The sequence below is a fragment of the Capsicum annuum genome, chromosome 10 (assembly GCF_002878395.1).
Source record: "Capsicum annuum cultivar UCD-10X-F1 chromosome 10, UCD10Xv1.1, whole genome shotgun sequence".
NCBI classification, from domain to species: domain Eukaryota; kingdom Viridiplantae; phylum Streptophyta; class Magnoliopsida; order Solanales; family Solanaceae; genus Capsicum; species Capsicum annuum.
This window is the reverse complement of record NC_061120.1, coordinates 45,176,547-45,192,109: the sequence shown is the minus strand read 5'-3', so window position 1 is coordinate 45,192,109 and position 15,563 is coordinate 45,176,547. Positions and strand designations below refer to the sequence as shown.

Below are 15,563 nucleotides of genomic sequence, written 5' to 3'. Positions count from 1 at the left end.
TCATTGTATTGTTTCATATATTTTTAGTTGAGTGGTTCACTTTATTACTGGTTTTGATTACTTTGAATGTGGTTTCTGTAATCTTGTTTTATTACTATTGTTGATTTGATTTGTTTAACAGAAAGATCTTTAATATGTTGTTAAAAGATTAAATTCATGTAACAAATACATGCATTAAGATAGTTTGAACTTCATTTCTTTTCTTTTAGGTAATGAAAATGTGTTCAACAAATTGCCAATAAATTCAGAAATCAAATATCTTAGTATCCTACTTAGAGGGGTGTTGTTATTGTACCATATTATATCTTTTGTTTTGTAATTATAAATTTATAGTTAGGTAAAGTAATGTCTAATTATCTGCTATCTGCTATATTATTTAATATCTATTGTTGTTGACCTTTGAATATCATATTATGTTGTTATAGTTACTATTTCTTGGCTACATTTGTTACCTTATATTTTTGGATTGTTATTTTGTTATTGGTGGTGGTGTATAAGCTTCAGCATGTGCCATATAAATGAATGTTTGTTAATAATTCTTTGTATTTACACCCTTTTCATTTTTTTAATATAAAAGTTTAGTTTTTGATTGATGAGTTGAATGCTTGTTTCTTTCTGCGTGCTATAAGAGGTAGCTATCATATGTAATTGTTTTGTAATAAGTATAATGACAAGGTGATTCTTGTAATTTACCATCGAATTCTAAAGAGTTAGCACATCACTAAACGACAGAAATAATGATATCTAACTAGAGAGTTGGATCATTAAATAATTGATTTAATCAATTTTCAAATATGAAAAAATCAATATGAATAATAAAAAAGGTAAAAAAAATAGACAAATGAAGTTCAGTAAAATTAATTGAAATGACATGGAATATTTTATATCATTACAGTACTAATACTAGTATTATTCTTAGATCTCCAGTTTATAAGTGTCACATCATGTTTCTTCAGCCTAGTGATCCTTGACTACTTCTCATAACAAACCACTTATATTTCATCATTTTTCATTGATCTCCTTCTAACTGAACCTTCACCTGAGCATATTCCTCTTTTAAAACTACCTTTGTTTACGTTGTTCGGCCAACAAAAACCTTGTTCTCCTTATAATTTTCTGAAACTACAAAATCTACATAGTTCTTCTGTTATAATATAGTAGCTCCTACTTTTCTTCTAAAAAATATAAGATAATTTTTCTTGGGTCACGCTTTTATAAAAAAAAAAGTCTTTTTTACTACTAGAATAGGTTGTGCAGTAAGCAATATGTTCCTTTCTTTCATTTTCTTATTTCACTATCAATGTCTCTTTCATTGTTTTGTGCAAATCTATGTGTCATAAAAAAATAAAATCAATCCTTTTTGGAAATTACTACAACTTTATCAATTGTACTCTTACTGATAAAATACACTTGAGAACGTTTATCACTATAACTTTATCAACTTTATCAAATACTTCGTGAGAGTATAATTTATAAATGTTATCACTACAATTTTATCAACTGATAAAGTACAATTGATAAACATTATTACTATAACTTTATCAACTTTATCAAACCCTTTGTGACAGTACAATTGATAAAGTTGCGATTTTCAAAAAATATCGGATTAATTCTTTATTATAAGAGAGAGATTTGAACAGAAAAATGAAAGAGATAGTAATAGTAAAAGAAGAAAATGAAAGAAAGGAATAGATTGTTTACTGCACTGTCTACTATTTGTAGGCAGCAAAAAGACCTTTTTTATAGCAGAACACCAAGAAAAATGAGCTTATTTTTATGAAGAAGAAAAGAAGGAGCCACTGTATTAGAACAGGAGAACTGTGTACCATCTATAGTGTAAGAAAATTGTGAGGAAGAGGAGGTTTTGTTGGAAGAACAATATAAATAGAGGTGGTTTTGGAAGAGAAAGTTGTTCAAGTGAGGGTTCCGTTAGGAGGAAATAGATGGAAACAAATGAAAACAAGTTGTTTGTAATGAGAAGTGACCAAGGATCAATGGGCTTAAGAAATACGATGTGATACCTAGAAATTGGAGACATAAGAATAGTAATAGTACTACTACTATCCTGATCAACAATATTCCATATTACTAAAAGTTATTTTACTAAAATTCTTTTGGTCTATTTTTTCCTTTTTTATTATTCATATTGATTTTTCCTTATTTGGAAGTTGATTAAATCAATTATTAATGATCTGACTCTCTAGTTACATATCATTATTTTTGTTTTTTAGTAATCTCCCAACTCTTTATAAATTGATGGAGAATTAATTTTACTAAACATTTATGTATGTTAATCATATTTGTATGTAAGTATTTTGTAACAAGTAGAATTACAAGGGGATTTTTGGAATTTGTACAATTTTTATTTCTTTTATTAAAGGTACAATTTTCTTGTTGTTGTTGTCCAAACTGAATGACTGAGGATATTCCTGATGCCGCAAAAGGTTGTGTTTTGGAAAGAATTCTAGAAGCTTGGAGAAAGCATAGATATGATTAGCTAGAACAATATTGTGATGCATATGAAAATGATGAAGTTCAAATGTCCAAAGGGCCCGAAAATGTTCTAGAATGTCAATTTAAAGAGCTCGTAATATATTGAAAGTATGAAAAATTTAAGGTAAAAGGTATTTCAACATCTAGGATCATATTACTATTAGTGCTACATATGGAGACCTTTATTACTTTAGTTAATTTTATTGATTCGTTTTATAGATTATGAAAAACTAAATACTGAGAATAAAAAAAACTGATGAATTTGCACACTGTTGGCAAAAAGAGTTTTTCTTTAATTCACAAAAAAATTGGTGTTCTCTATTATTTATTATTGTGTTTTAACTTGTCATTAAAGTAATTTTTAATATTCATTTTCATATGAATAGTAAAAAGTGAAGGGGATAACTCTATCACTAAAGAATATGTTTATGGCCATAAGAATAAGAAAACTGGATCATATTTACAAGGAATCAAATGAAAAAACCACTAGTAAAATTATATGATACTTATCTATTTTCAAGATTATATTGACATCAATGAGAAATTATTAATTTTCAAATACTTGAATGTGCTTTTGGATATGATTTATTAGGCTAAAATGGAGGAAATTGAAATACAACTGGGTGCAAATGATCAACTTGTTGATGAATTTTCAACTTTCGTATATGTTGAACATCTGGGACATCTAAGATTATCTGGAGGAGGGGTTAGAAAGACTTCTTTTAGAAGAATAAATGGAACTTATAAACCAACTTTAAATGCCACTAGTGAGGCCATGCAACAAATGTAAGAAATGATGCTAAAAATGGACGATCAAATCGAGGAACAAAATAGAAAAATTCAATAAGAAGTTATTGCAGATGTAATTGCTCAATTTTAGAATGTAGGATTAATTGATCCTACGATACTAGTGGCATTCTCCATTCTTTCACCAAAAGAATCTACATCTATACTAGCAGCTATAGGGAGATCAAGTTTAGTGTCGCCACATCCTCCTCATCTTCTTCTCCCCTTCCTCGTCTTTCTGTTGCTTCTATTTTTTTTGCTATTGCTACAATTTCTTCTCCTCTTCTTAATTTATCTCATGCGACTCTACTGTATTTTTCTCTCTTTCTATATTCTTCTAATATTGTCGTTGTTGTGGATAGTATTGAATGGTTCCTATGTAAATATAGGAAAACATGAATATAATTTGTTGAATATATTAACTTTTTTAGTTATTCCAACCTATAGCTTAGGTGGATGTGAACTTTTAGTTCATTTGGTTTTTTATATCACATTTATTTGATATTGTTGTTATTGTATTGGATGTTTCCTATATAATTACATGAAAACATAACTATAATTTGTTGAATACATTAACTATTTTTGTTATTTAAACCTATAGTATAAATGGATGTGACTTGTTCATTTCATTTGCCATTATATATATCTTTGTGTTAGTGCACTATTTTAATTTTGAAGTTGGATTTTATTTTTGAAGAGATTTTAATCAAAATCGATTCATAAGTATTCACACAATATGAAAAACAACCTAGCTACAATTTAAATAGTGGCTCCCTTATTTGTAATCATGTTTGAAGGCAATATGGTCACCAGGGATAGAACCTCAATTATGTAGATAATAGTGAAATATTTAGACCATTGTAACATAATATACTTCAACCTTACTCGACCCACATACTAGAAGTTGACTCCACAAATATGTTGGTAATCTTTGTTTGAGATTAACTTGAATTCTGATGGAATTGACTTTTGTTTCTAGGTTACACTTAATCTCAATTTTGTTTCTATTATTTGGGGGATTGTACATCTGCATCTTTGAATTTTTCAAATCTTTAAATCATGTTTATTGAATTATCTCCATTGTGTTTTACTCAAATTGATGGAAAGTTTATTGAATTTTGACAACTGAATCTTTAAGGATGGTGGTGTATAGGCCATCCAATATTATGTGCAGCTCCACTCTTATTCTATGACTAACAAAGTTGTTTGATATCATGTCTTGAGAAATATTTAAATAAATACACTATGAAGTTAAATTTTAGCCAGGATGTTGAGAGTTGGTACTCTAGTTAAGGTTTTGCTTGACTATTGAGTGTTTGAAATTCTGATTGAAGTTACTTTTGTTACTCCGAATTGTGTTTGACTATGGAAGAACTTATGGTGTAGTTGAAAAATCATTCACTATTTGTTTGCTCCTTATTCAAAACATTGAATCAATAAGCTCTTCTGCCTAAAGTCAAACACAATTATGTTTTGTGTTTTAACACTAAATGATGTTTCAACTACATCATATGTGTATTTAAATTCCATTGAGTTACTCAAATATATGTGAAACTTATGTGAAACTCAATTCAAAAACTCAAATAAAAATCTCTGAACTGAATTGATTGAGTTCAAACGATTAAATAAACAATTTAGTTTGTTTTTTTCAAGCAAAGTGATAAGAATTTTCAGATTTATCCAGGAGTTGTTTTGTAAAAATTAGTCCAAAAAATTACTAATGGGATCAACTGAGCACTGAATACTTTAGATCATTCTATCTAAAAATACCTTAAATAATTCAATCTCATAAACTCACTAAAACAAATAATTAGGAAACAAAGTAATGAGATAATCATCTCATCGAAACAAAATACAAGAAAGTAAATAAAAAATGGAGAACTAGTTAGAAACAATGTCAATAAAGACAACAATGGAGTCACTATGACTACAAATTCTTACTTGAGTCTTTATATTTGGTTTCATTTGCAATATCATTAGTTACTAAATCCATTGGTCTTTCATCTGTAACCTCGTTGATTGTTCAAAACACCTTGGCCTCTTCTGGTGTCATAAAATAGTCCATACTCATATTATTCAAAACTCTGTCAATAGGTTGTCCCTTAATCTTTATCTATAAAACATTAGATACCACACACCTAAATAATCTATTTTATGTGGATTGTCAAATCTTTAGATTTTCCTCCATATCCACCTAAAGGCTTATGGATCATGATTGAAGTATTAAGGAGAGATCGGCTCTCACCCTTTGTACTTGTAGCTAAGAGAAGGAATACCATTGAAGGAGAGATCGCCTCTCACCCTTTGAACTTATAGCTAAGAGAAGGGATACTATTAAAGCTTCTCGACCTAGACATATAGTATTAATAGGATATTGGATATATGTAATACACCAAACATTTCTAGCTCAGTCCGACCCTAAGTACATACTTGTGACACTTAGAACATGGAAAATAGCTTGTTTCAGGTAATTTTAAGGATTTTCAAATGGAGATTAGACTGCATTCGAATTGGTAAAATAGTAGCTCACCGCGATTAGACCGTGTTGTGGTGAGTATCGTGATGAGCATGTCATCGCATCGTGATAAAGCCCATTTTGGCATTTGTCAATTACCAGAGGGTCACCGTGGTTACATCGCGTTGCGCTGAACCCTAAAACAATAATTTTTATGATCTAGAGAGTTACTGCGATTCCATCGCATCACGAAAGGTATCGCAATTACCTACTCACCGCATTATGGTGAGACTTTAATAGACATTCCAGTTGTGGGATTTAAAATGACAAGGGTAATATTGTCTTACATCAAGCCCCCCAGATCATGTAAACAAAAGGTTAATCTTGAAATTGACCAAAGTATGCTCATTGTTCATCAAATTTCTCTCCATTAAAACCCTTGCTCTAAAATACAAGATCAAATATCAAGAAATCTCACCATCAATCCTCTCAAATTCATTAACCCAGGTATGTTAGATGTTGATCCATGGGTTCCTTTCACTCATTAAGTCCAAGTATCCAGTTTAAATTGCAAAAATTATTATCCTTTCAAGTTATTTTGATTTTAGATTATGATTTCACCCATGAATCTTCATGAACTATGATTTTACACCATGTATAAATGAAATTATTGTTGTTATTCAATTCTCCATGTTTTAATGTTTTTGTTCACTGAATTAAACCATGATAGTTCTATTTATGCTGAATTCATTACTACAAGTCCTATATCATTCCCATGATTTGAATAAACTATGAACTACAAGTGTTTGACAAAATGCCTACAAGAGTAAAGATTTGATAGAGGCTTGCATGTTATGTCCTTTAAGCTTAAGTATCATGCTAATTATTTTTGTTTTTGAGTCCTGGTAGTATTGAATGCCCAAACACCTTAGCTGTTTACTTAGTCTCATCTTAGTATCTTCAGGATAACTTTAGAATATATTATGAGCATTACTAAATCAGTCAGTTAAACTCAGAACAGTTTAGCATCCAATGTCATTCAGTTGGGAGTAGGATTTAACACCGAGCGAGTGGAAGAATGAAGGCTTCCCCTTCAGATAGGTAGAGTCATTAGTAGTAATCCATATACTCCAGAACTATATGGCCAGCGTAGGATATGAGAAGTCAGAAGTCAGTTTAGGCTTGACTATCTCGTAGGGGTCACCTGTCAGATTAGGCTTGACACACTTAGTCCTTTGGAACCATACAATATACAAGTTTAGTGGATCCACATAGCCAACGTTAGTACCCGTAGCACAGTACTAACACCCTTCCAACTGGGGTTATAGGTTGGACCCCGATTAGCTCAGATCGGGGCATGTCATCTAGATGATACCTCCACAGTCTCAGCTATAATTTTAGTCCAATAATTAGTTTAGACACTCAGTCTCAGTGTTGTTTGACCAAAGCTTATAGATATTAGTTATTTCAGTATTTTAGTTTACATATTTTATTTAGTTTATGTTACATGCTTGGTCATACATCCTCAGTATTTACAGATTTCACAAATTCTTAGTAACTTAAGCTTTCATGCATTCTATTTAATACCTTATGTTATACATACATTTCCAAATAATTATTTAACCATGTTTATGAAATCATGCATATTAACCTACCTCATTTACCATACCAGTACATTCAAAGTACTGATCGCATACTTTTTCTTTTGTGCTATGATGTATCGCATCATAGGTTCAAACGCTTAGTTTTCGAATCGCCCTTAGAGTTCTTAGGCTCACAGCAATAGCAATGGTGAGTCCTCATATTTTGAGGACAAATTATTTTGTTTCATGTTTTTTTATTAGTTAGTTGGAGTTAGTTGGGGCCTATCCCATTAACTCCTTATTCAGTTAAGTTTAGAGGCTTTCATACATGTTAGTTAGTTTTTTAGTTTATCAGTATTTTATCAGATTCAAATAGTTGTTTTCTTCAGATTCATGTTTCATTACTGATTTAGTTGATAAAACCATATGGCTAATCAATTATTCTTCCACATTTATTATGTTATTATTCAGTACTAACAGTAGGTACTAGCTCATGGGTTAGCTTGTGGTCCCTCGGGACTATAAACACTATGTGGACCCCAGGGTATACTCTTGGGGCATTACAAACTTGGCATCAGAGCCTAAGATTTTAAAGTATCCTAGGAAGTCTGAAAGCAGCTTCAAGTAGAGGCTTGTGCATAGGTGTGTAGCGCGGCACACTTATGGGAAAAAGGCTAAAAGGCTTTTAGGAAAAGTTTCCCTTCTTTTAGTATTCATGTCATGTGATTAAGCATGATCTCATCTTAAACTCTCTACCTAATCTAATCTTTCTTCCGTTTATGTTTGCCTCCCCAAAAAACAATGGAAGAAGAGCGAGAAACTAGCCAGTACCTCTGCCCATTTAGAAAGATCCTCTGGACGAGTATATCTCTCATGAAGAATTCAAAGCTGCGTTCACCACTCTAGAGAACTTTGTAGCATCTTGGAATGAACGACTATCTATTCTTTAAGCTATCCAGTGGTTAATACTACTGCAACTAGAATTCGGGACTTTACCCAAATAAATCCTCCTTCACGGGATCCAAGTCTGAAGAGGATCCATAAAAATTCTTAGATATAGTTAAAAGGTGACAAATATTATGAGGGTGACATCTAGTGAGATTAGTGAGTTGTATATAATAGGAAGCAGTGGTTTAAGCAGTGTTTCAAAAGTTGTAGTACAATCATTGTTTAAGTAGTGAGAAGTAGATAGGGGTGCAGATGTAGGGCTTATAGAATGGAAAGAGTTTGCTACATCATTCTTAGATAGGTTCTTCCTACTGGAGTTGAGGGAGGTTAAGGTGTTTGAATTTAATTACTTGAGGTAGGTCAGTATGAGCGTCAAGGAGTATTCCCTCAAGCTTACTCAGTTAGCTAGATATGGTCCTTATGTAGTAGCTGATAACAGGTCCAAGATGAGCAAATTTGTGTTTAAAGTGTCTGATAGTATAGTTAAGAAGTGTAGGAACGTAATGCTAATTAGGAAAATAGACTTGTCTAGGCTGATGGTTTATGCTCAACAGATAGAGGAGTAGAAGACTAAGAAAATAGAGAGGGAGAGTAAGAAGGCTAGGATGGGTAGTTTTAATTTTAGGTAGCCAAGTTCAGAAGGTGATAACCATCCTCAATTTGATCAAATGTCATCATCCCCAACACCCTCTTCCGCTAGTGCCCCCGTACCCAAATTCAGAAATAATCCTCGGGATAAGGCAGTAGGCTCCAAGTCCTAAGGTAGTGTTAACAGTGCCTGTACAAATCCTCCATGTAAGAAATATGGAAGACACCATAAGAGTGAGTGTAGAGCTGACAGCAATGTATACTTTGGGTATGGGAGTGCAGGGTTATTGCTCAGAAAGGTAGGTATTTGCGCCAATAGGGCCAGTTTTATCAGTCGTCAGTTCCAGTCGGTCGCCTGACTCAGTAGTGTGCCACTTCCAGTGCTACCAGTGGCCAGTGTCCAAATAGATTGTATGCTCTTCAGTCCCAAAAAGATTAGGAAAATTTTCCTGACATAGTTACTAGTACGTTGTAGGCCTTCCATTTACATATTTATGCTTTACTAGACCCTAGAGCTTCTCATTCTTTTGTAACTCCATATATAGATGTCAACTTTGGAGTTAGTCCCAAAACTCTAATAGAGCCATTTTCAGTATCTACTCGAGTAGGTGTTTCTATTGTAGCCCGATAGGTATACAGGAACTGTTCTATCATAATATCTCAGAAAGTTACTTTAGCTGACCTCATGGAGTTAGAGATGATAGATTTTGACATCACTCTCTACATGGATTGGCTCTACTCATGCTATACCTCAATTGATTGTAGAAACAGAATAGTTCATTTTCAGTTCCCAAATGAACTAGTCCTTGAATGGAGAGGTAGAACTACAACTCTTAGGGGTTATCTTGTTTCGTACCTTAGAGCGAGAAGGATGATATCCAAAGGGTGTATTTTTCATATTATTTGAGTTAAAGACTATAATTCAGAGACTTCAACCCTTGAGTCAGTTTCAGTAGTCAGGGATTCCCAGATGTGTTCCCTGAAGATCTTCTCGGAGTTCTTTCCGAAAGAGAAATTGACTTTGGATTAGACCTTCTTCTAGATACTCAGCCCATATCTATTCTGCCATATAAGATGGTTCCAGTAGAACTCAGGAAGTTAAGAGAATAGTTAAAAGATCACCCGAATAAGGGATTCATCAGGCCCATTATCTCTCTGTAGGGTGCACTAGTTCTATTCGTGTGTAAGAAAGACGGTTCTCTCAGAATGCGTATAGACTACCATCAGTTGAACAAAGTCACATTGAAGAATAAATATCCACTCTCTAGAATCAATGACTTCTTTGACCAAATTTAGGGTGCCAGCTACTTTTCAAAGATAGACCTTAGATTAGGCTATTATCAGCTCAGAGTCAGGGAATGCGATATTCTGAAGATAGCTTTCCAAACTCGGTATGGTAACTTCAAGTTTCTAGTCATGTCCTTTGGTCTTACTAATGCCCTAACAACTTTCATGGACTGAATAAATTGCATGTTTAAGCAGTACTTTGACATGTTTGTTATAGTCATTATCAATGACAATCTTTTCTGCTCTCATAGCAAAAATGATCATACAGACCATCTAGTGTTGTAGAATCTTAGGGCTCATCAGTTGTTCGTTAAATTCTGTAAGTGTAAATTCTTACTAAGATTAGTATCTTTCCTTGTCCATATTATTTCCAGTGATGGCATTAGAGTTGATCCATAAAAGACTAAAGCGGTGAGAAACTGGCCCAGACCTATCTCTCTATTAGACATCATGAGTTTTTTAGGTTTGGCTTACGGTTGGTTTGTTAAAGGGTTTTCATCTATTGCATCCCCTATGTTCAGATTGACACATAAGAAGTTTAAGTTTTAGTGGTCATATTTCTGTGAGAAGAGTTTTCAGGAGTTGAAGACTCGACTCACCTCAACCCCAGTTCTTATTTTGCCATATCATTTAGATAAGTTTGTTATGTATTGTGATGAATCCAGAGTAGGTTTGGGTTGTGTACTTATGCAGAGAGGTAAGGTTATATCCTATGCCTCTAGACAACTTAAGCCTCATGAAAAATTTACCCTACCCATGATCTTAATCTAGCAGCTGTAGTGTTGATATGTTAACAGATCACAAAAGCTTGCAGTCTCTTAAAAAGATTTGAATTTACCTCAGCAGAGGTAGTTAGAGTTATTTAAAAATTATGACATAAGTGTTCTGTATCATCCGGGAAGGGCCAATCTAGTGGCTAATGCTCTCAGTAAATCATCCATGGGTTGTGTAGCTCATGTTGAGAATGGTAAGAGGAAGTTAGCTCAGGAAGTTCATTAGTTTGCCCGACTAGGTGTCCACTTAGTTGACTCAGCAGAAGGTAGTGTATAGGTGTAGAGTAGTTCAGAATCATCCCTAGTTTCTGATGTGAAGAAAAAGCAAGATAGCGATCCTAGTCTAGTTAAGTTGAAAGAAACAAACATAGACCAAAAAGTGAAGGTTTTCTAATAAGGAGGAGATGGTGTGCTGCATTTTCAGGGTCGACTATGTGTGCCTGATGGAGATGACTTCAGGCAATGAATTCTTGTAAAAGTGTATGGTGCGCATTACTCGATTAATCCAAGGGGCCATTGTAGAGTTTGTAGCTAAGTGCTCTATATGTCAGCAGGTTAAAATTGAGCACCAAAAACCTAGTGGGTCCATGTAGGAGTTCAGTATTCCCACTTAGAAGTAAGAGAAAGTGAACATCGACTTTGTGATAGGTTTGCCTCGTATCCATCATCAACTTGATTCTATTTGGGTTATCATTGACAGAATAATCAAATCAGCTTATTTTTTTCTAGTCTATACCTCTTATTCAGCCGAGTACAATGCCAAACTCTATCTTAGAGAGTTGGTTAGGTTGTTTGGTGTTTCCTTATATATTATCTCAGATAGAGGTACCTAATTTACCTCTCCCTTCTGGAAGGCATTCCAAAATATCCTCGATACCCAAGTCCACCTCAGTACAGGCAAGTAGAATAGACCATTCAAGTTCTCAAAGATATGTTAAGAGCCTACGTTGTTGATTTTAAAGGTAGTTAGGATGACCACTTTCCCTTGATTTAATTCACATATAATAATAGCTATCATTCTTGTATTCAGATAGTTCCATTTAAGGATCTTTATGGTAAGAGATATAGATCTCCTAGTGGTTGGTTTGAAGTGGGTAAGGCCATAGTTGTAGGGCCTGACTTGGTGTTTAATGCATTAGAGAAAGTTTAGTTGATCAGAGAAAGGCTTAGGGCAGCCCAGAGCTAACAAAAATCGTATGCAGATGTGAGGAGAAAGTATCTCGAGTTTGAGGTCGGTGATTTTGTATACTTGAAAATCTCCCCCATGAAGGAAGTGAAGAGGTCCAACAAAAAAGGGAAACTTAGTCCTCGATATGTCGGTCCTTTTAGAATTCTCAGCCATTTCGTAAAGGTAGTGTATCAGCTTGAATTTCCTTTAGGTTTAACTTCAGTGCACCCAATGTTCTATGTTTCATTGTTGAAAAGGTGTATTGGTGACCCAGCGGTAGTTGTCACCTTAAAAAATATGGATGTCCAGAACAACCTTTCCTATGAGGAAGTTCCAGTCAAAATTCTTGATCATCAAGTTCTTAGACTAAGGAACAAAGAAGTTCCTTTTGTCAAAGTTCTTTGGCGAAATCAATCTATTGAGGGAGTATCTTAGGAAGTAGAAGCAGATATGCAGACCAAGTACCCTCATCTTTTCATTGCAGATTCAGTTCAAGGTAACTAGTTTCCTCAGATCATCTCTTTTCACTCCAAGTTTAAGCTTTATATAGCCATTCATTCGATAGTTCTTGCATTTATTTATCTATTTAGTCATGCTTTTAGTTGTGCATGCCAGATATAGACTGAGTTTTTAGTATCTCAGCTTTATTAGTCTCATTTAGGAACTAATGTTCCTAAGGGGGAGATACTATCATACCTTGAACATTTTTAGCTTAGTCCTACCTTTAGTACGTACTTGTAACACTTAGAAGCTGGAAAATAGCTTGTTTTGGGTAAGTTTTGGGAATTTTAAATGGGGATTGGATCACATTCGAATTGGTAAAATAGTAGCTAACCGTGATTAGGCCACATCTCAGAGAGTATCGCGATGAGCATGTTATCGTGTCATGATGAAGGCCATTTCGGCATTTTTCAATTCTTAGAGGATCACCGCCGTTGCACCACATCGTGGTGAACGCCAAAACAGCAATTTTCATGATCCAGAAAGTCATCGCAATTCCACCGCATCGCGGTGGGTATCACGATGACCTACTCACTACGTCGTGGTGGGGCTTTAATCAGCATTCCAGTTATGGGATTTTAAATCCCAAGGGCAATCTTGACTTTCAACAAACCCCCCAATCATGTAAACAGAAGATTAATCTTTAAATTAAGCAAAATATGCTCATTGTTCTTCAAATTTTTCTCCATTATAACCCTAGCACTCAAATACAAGATCAAATCTCAAGAAATCTCGCCATCAATCCTCTTAAATTCACTAACCCAGGTATGTTACATATTTATCCATGGGTTTCTTCCACCCATGGAGTCCAAGTATCTAGTTTAAATTGCAAAAAATTATGATCCTTTCAAGTTATTTTTATTTTCGATTATGATTTCACCCATGAATCTGCATGAACTATGATTTTACACAATGTATAAATGAAATTATTATTGTTATTTAATTCTCCACATTTTAATGTTGTCGTTCATTGAATTAAACCATGATTTAGTGCTATTCATGTTGAATTCATGTTATTACTACAAGTCCTAAAACATTCCCATGATTTGAATAAACTATGAACTATAAGTGTTTGATAAAATGCCTACAAAAGTGAAGATTTGATAGAGACTTGCATGTTATGTTCTTTAAGCTTAAGTATCATGTTAACTATTTTTGCTTTTGAGTCCTGGGGATATTGAATACCCAAAAACCATAGTTGTTTACTTTGTCTCATCTCAGTATCTTCAGGATAACTTCAGAATATATTATGCACATTACTAGATCAGTTAGTTAAACTTAGAATAGTTTAGCATCCAGTGTCATTCAGTTGGGAGTAGGATTTAGCACCGAGCGAGTGCAACATAGCCAGTTTAGCATTTGAAAAGTCACCCGTCAGTTTAGGTTTGACTTTCTCGTAGAGTTCATCTGTCAGATTAGGCTTAACATCGTTAGTCCTTCAAAACCATACAGTATAACAGTTTAGTGGATCCACATAGCCAGCGTTAGTAATTATGGCACGATACTAACACCCTTTCAACTAAAGTTACAGGTTGGACCCCAATTAGCTCAGATCGGGATATATTGATTAGATGACACCTCTCATAGTCTCAGCTATAGTTTCAGTCCAATAATAATTTCAGTCGCTAAGTCTCAATGTTGTTTGACCAAAGCTTATAGATATCAGTTATTTAAGTTATTTCAGTATTTCAGTTTATAGATTTTATTTAGTTCATGTTACATGCTTGGTCATATATCCTCAGTATTTATAGACTTCACATATTCTTAGTAACTCCAGATTTCATGCATTTATTTTAATTCCTTATGTTATACATACATATCCAGACAATTATTTATCCATGTTCATGAAACCATGCATATTAGCCTAACTCATTTAGCATACCAATACATTCAAAGTACTAATCACACACTTTTTCCTTTGCGCTATGATGTATCGTATCACAGGTTCGGATGCCCAGTTCCCAAATCGTGCTTAGACTTCTTTGGCTCACAGCAGTAGACGTGGTGAGTCCTTATATTTTGAGGACAGATTATTTATTTTTGTGTTTTTAGTTTAGTAGTTAGTTAGAGTTAGTTAGGGCCTGTCCCATCAACTCGTATTTTCAATCAATTTTAGAGGCTTTCGTACATGTCAGTTAGTTATTCACTTTATTAGTATTTTATTAGATTTAAATAGTTGTTTCCTTCAGATTTATGTTTCAGTACTGATTCAGTTGATAAAACCTTATGGATAATCAGTTATTCTTCCACATTTATTATGTTATTATTCAGTGCTCATAGTAGGTACCAACTCATGGGTTAGCTTCTACTCCCTTGGGACTGTAAGCACCATGTGATGCCCAGGGTTTAATCTCAGGGCATTACAATATACTTCATTGTATCATAGATCATAAGACCAATAGTAACAACAATACTAGGAGAGTTAAGGTAAACGTGAATAAGCTTAGAGGGGTGTTCAGATTTAAGGTCAAGAACGAGAGCAACAACATGAGAGGTGGCATCATTAATTGGACCATTGATACATGTAATTCTCTCCTTTAAAAGCCTTGATAATATTTCATATTCCCTTTCTCTGCTTGAAAAATATTCTATTACCATTAGTATTAACCCATAAAATGTCTTGATATTCAAAGGGTTTGTGTTGTTTTTTGGTGCCATAGTTTGTGAAGGATTTGGTTGCATATTATTTAATGTAGGAAAGTGTGAGTTGAGATGAATCTTGGATTGGATAAAATTCTAATTTTTGATTCAATCAAGTTATATCTCTTTTGCTGATGTTGTTGTTGTTAGACTATGTTAGATAGTTCTGGTGAAAATAATTTTTCTATACATTTGTTTTCTATTAGGTTGCTCCCTTGGATGATGTTTTTTTGCCTGTGCTGTTGCTGAATATTCCTTGTACCTTTTCAACCTTGGGCCTTTGATAATTAATTGGTGCTGAATATTCCTCCTACCTTGTTATACAAAAATGTTGAATATTC

At 33.7% G+C, this 15,563-nt stretch overlaps 1 pseudogene; it reads right to left on the bottom strand.

Annotated features, from left to right (window-relative positions):
- Positions 1-5,206: 5,206 nt before the first annotated feature.
- LOC107844310 lies at positions 5,207-15,266 on the bottom strand (annotated as a pseudogene).
- Positions 15,267-15,563: the final 297 nt, after the last annotated feature.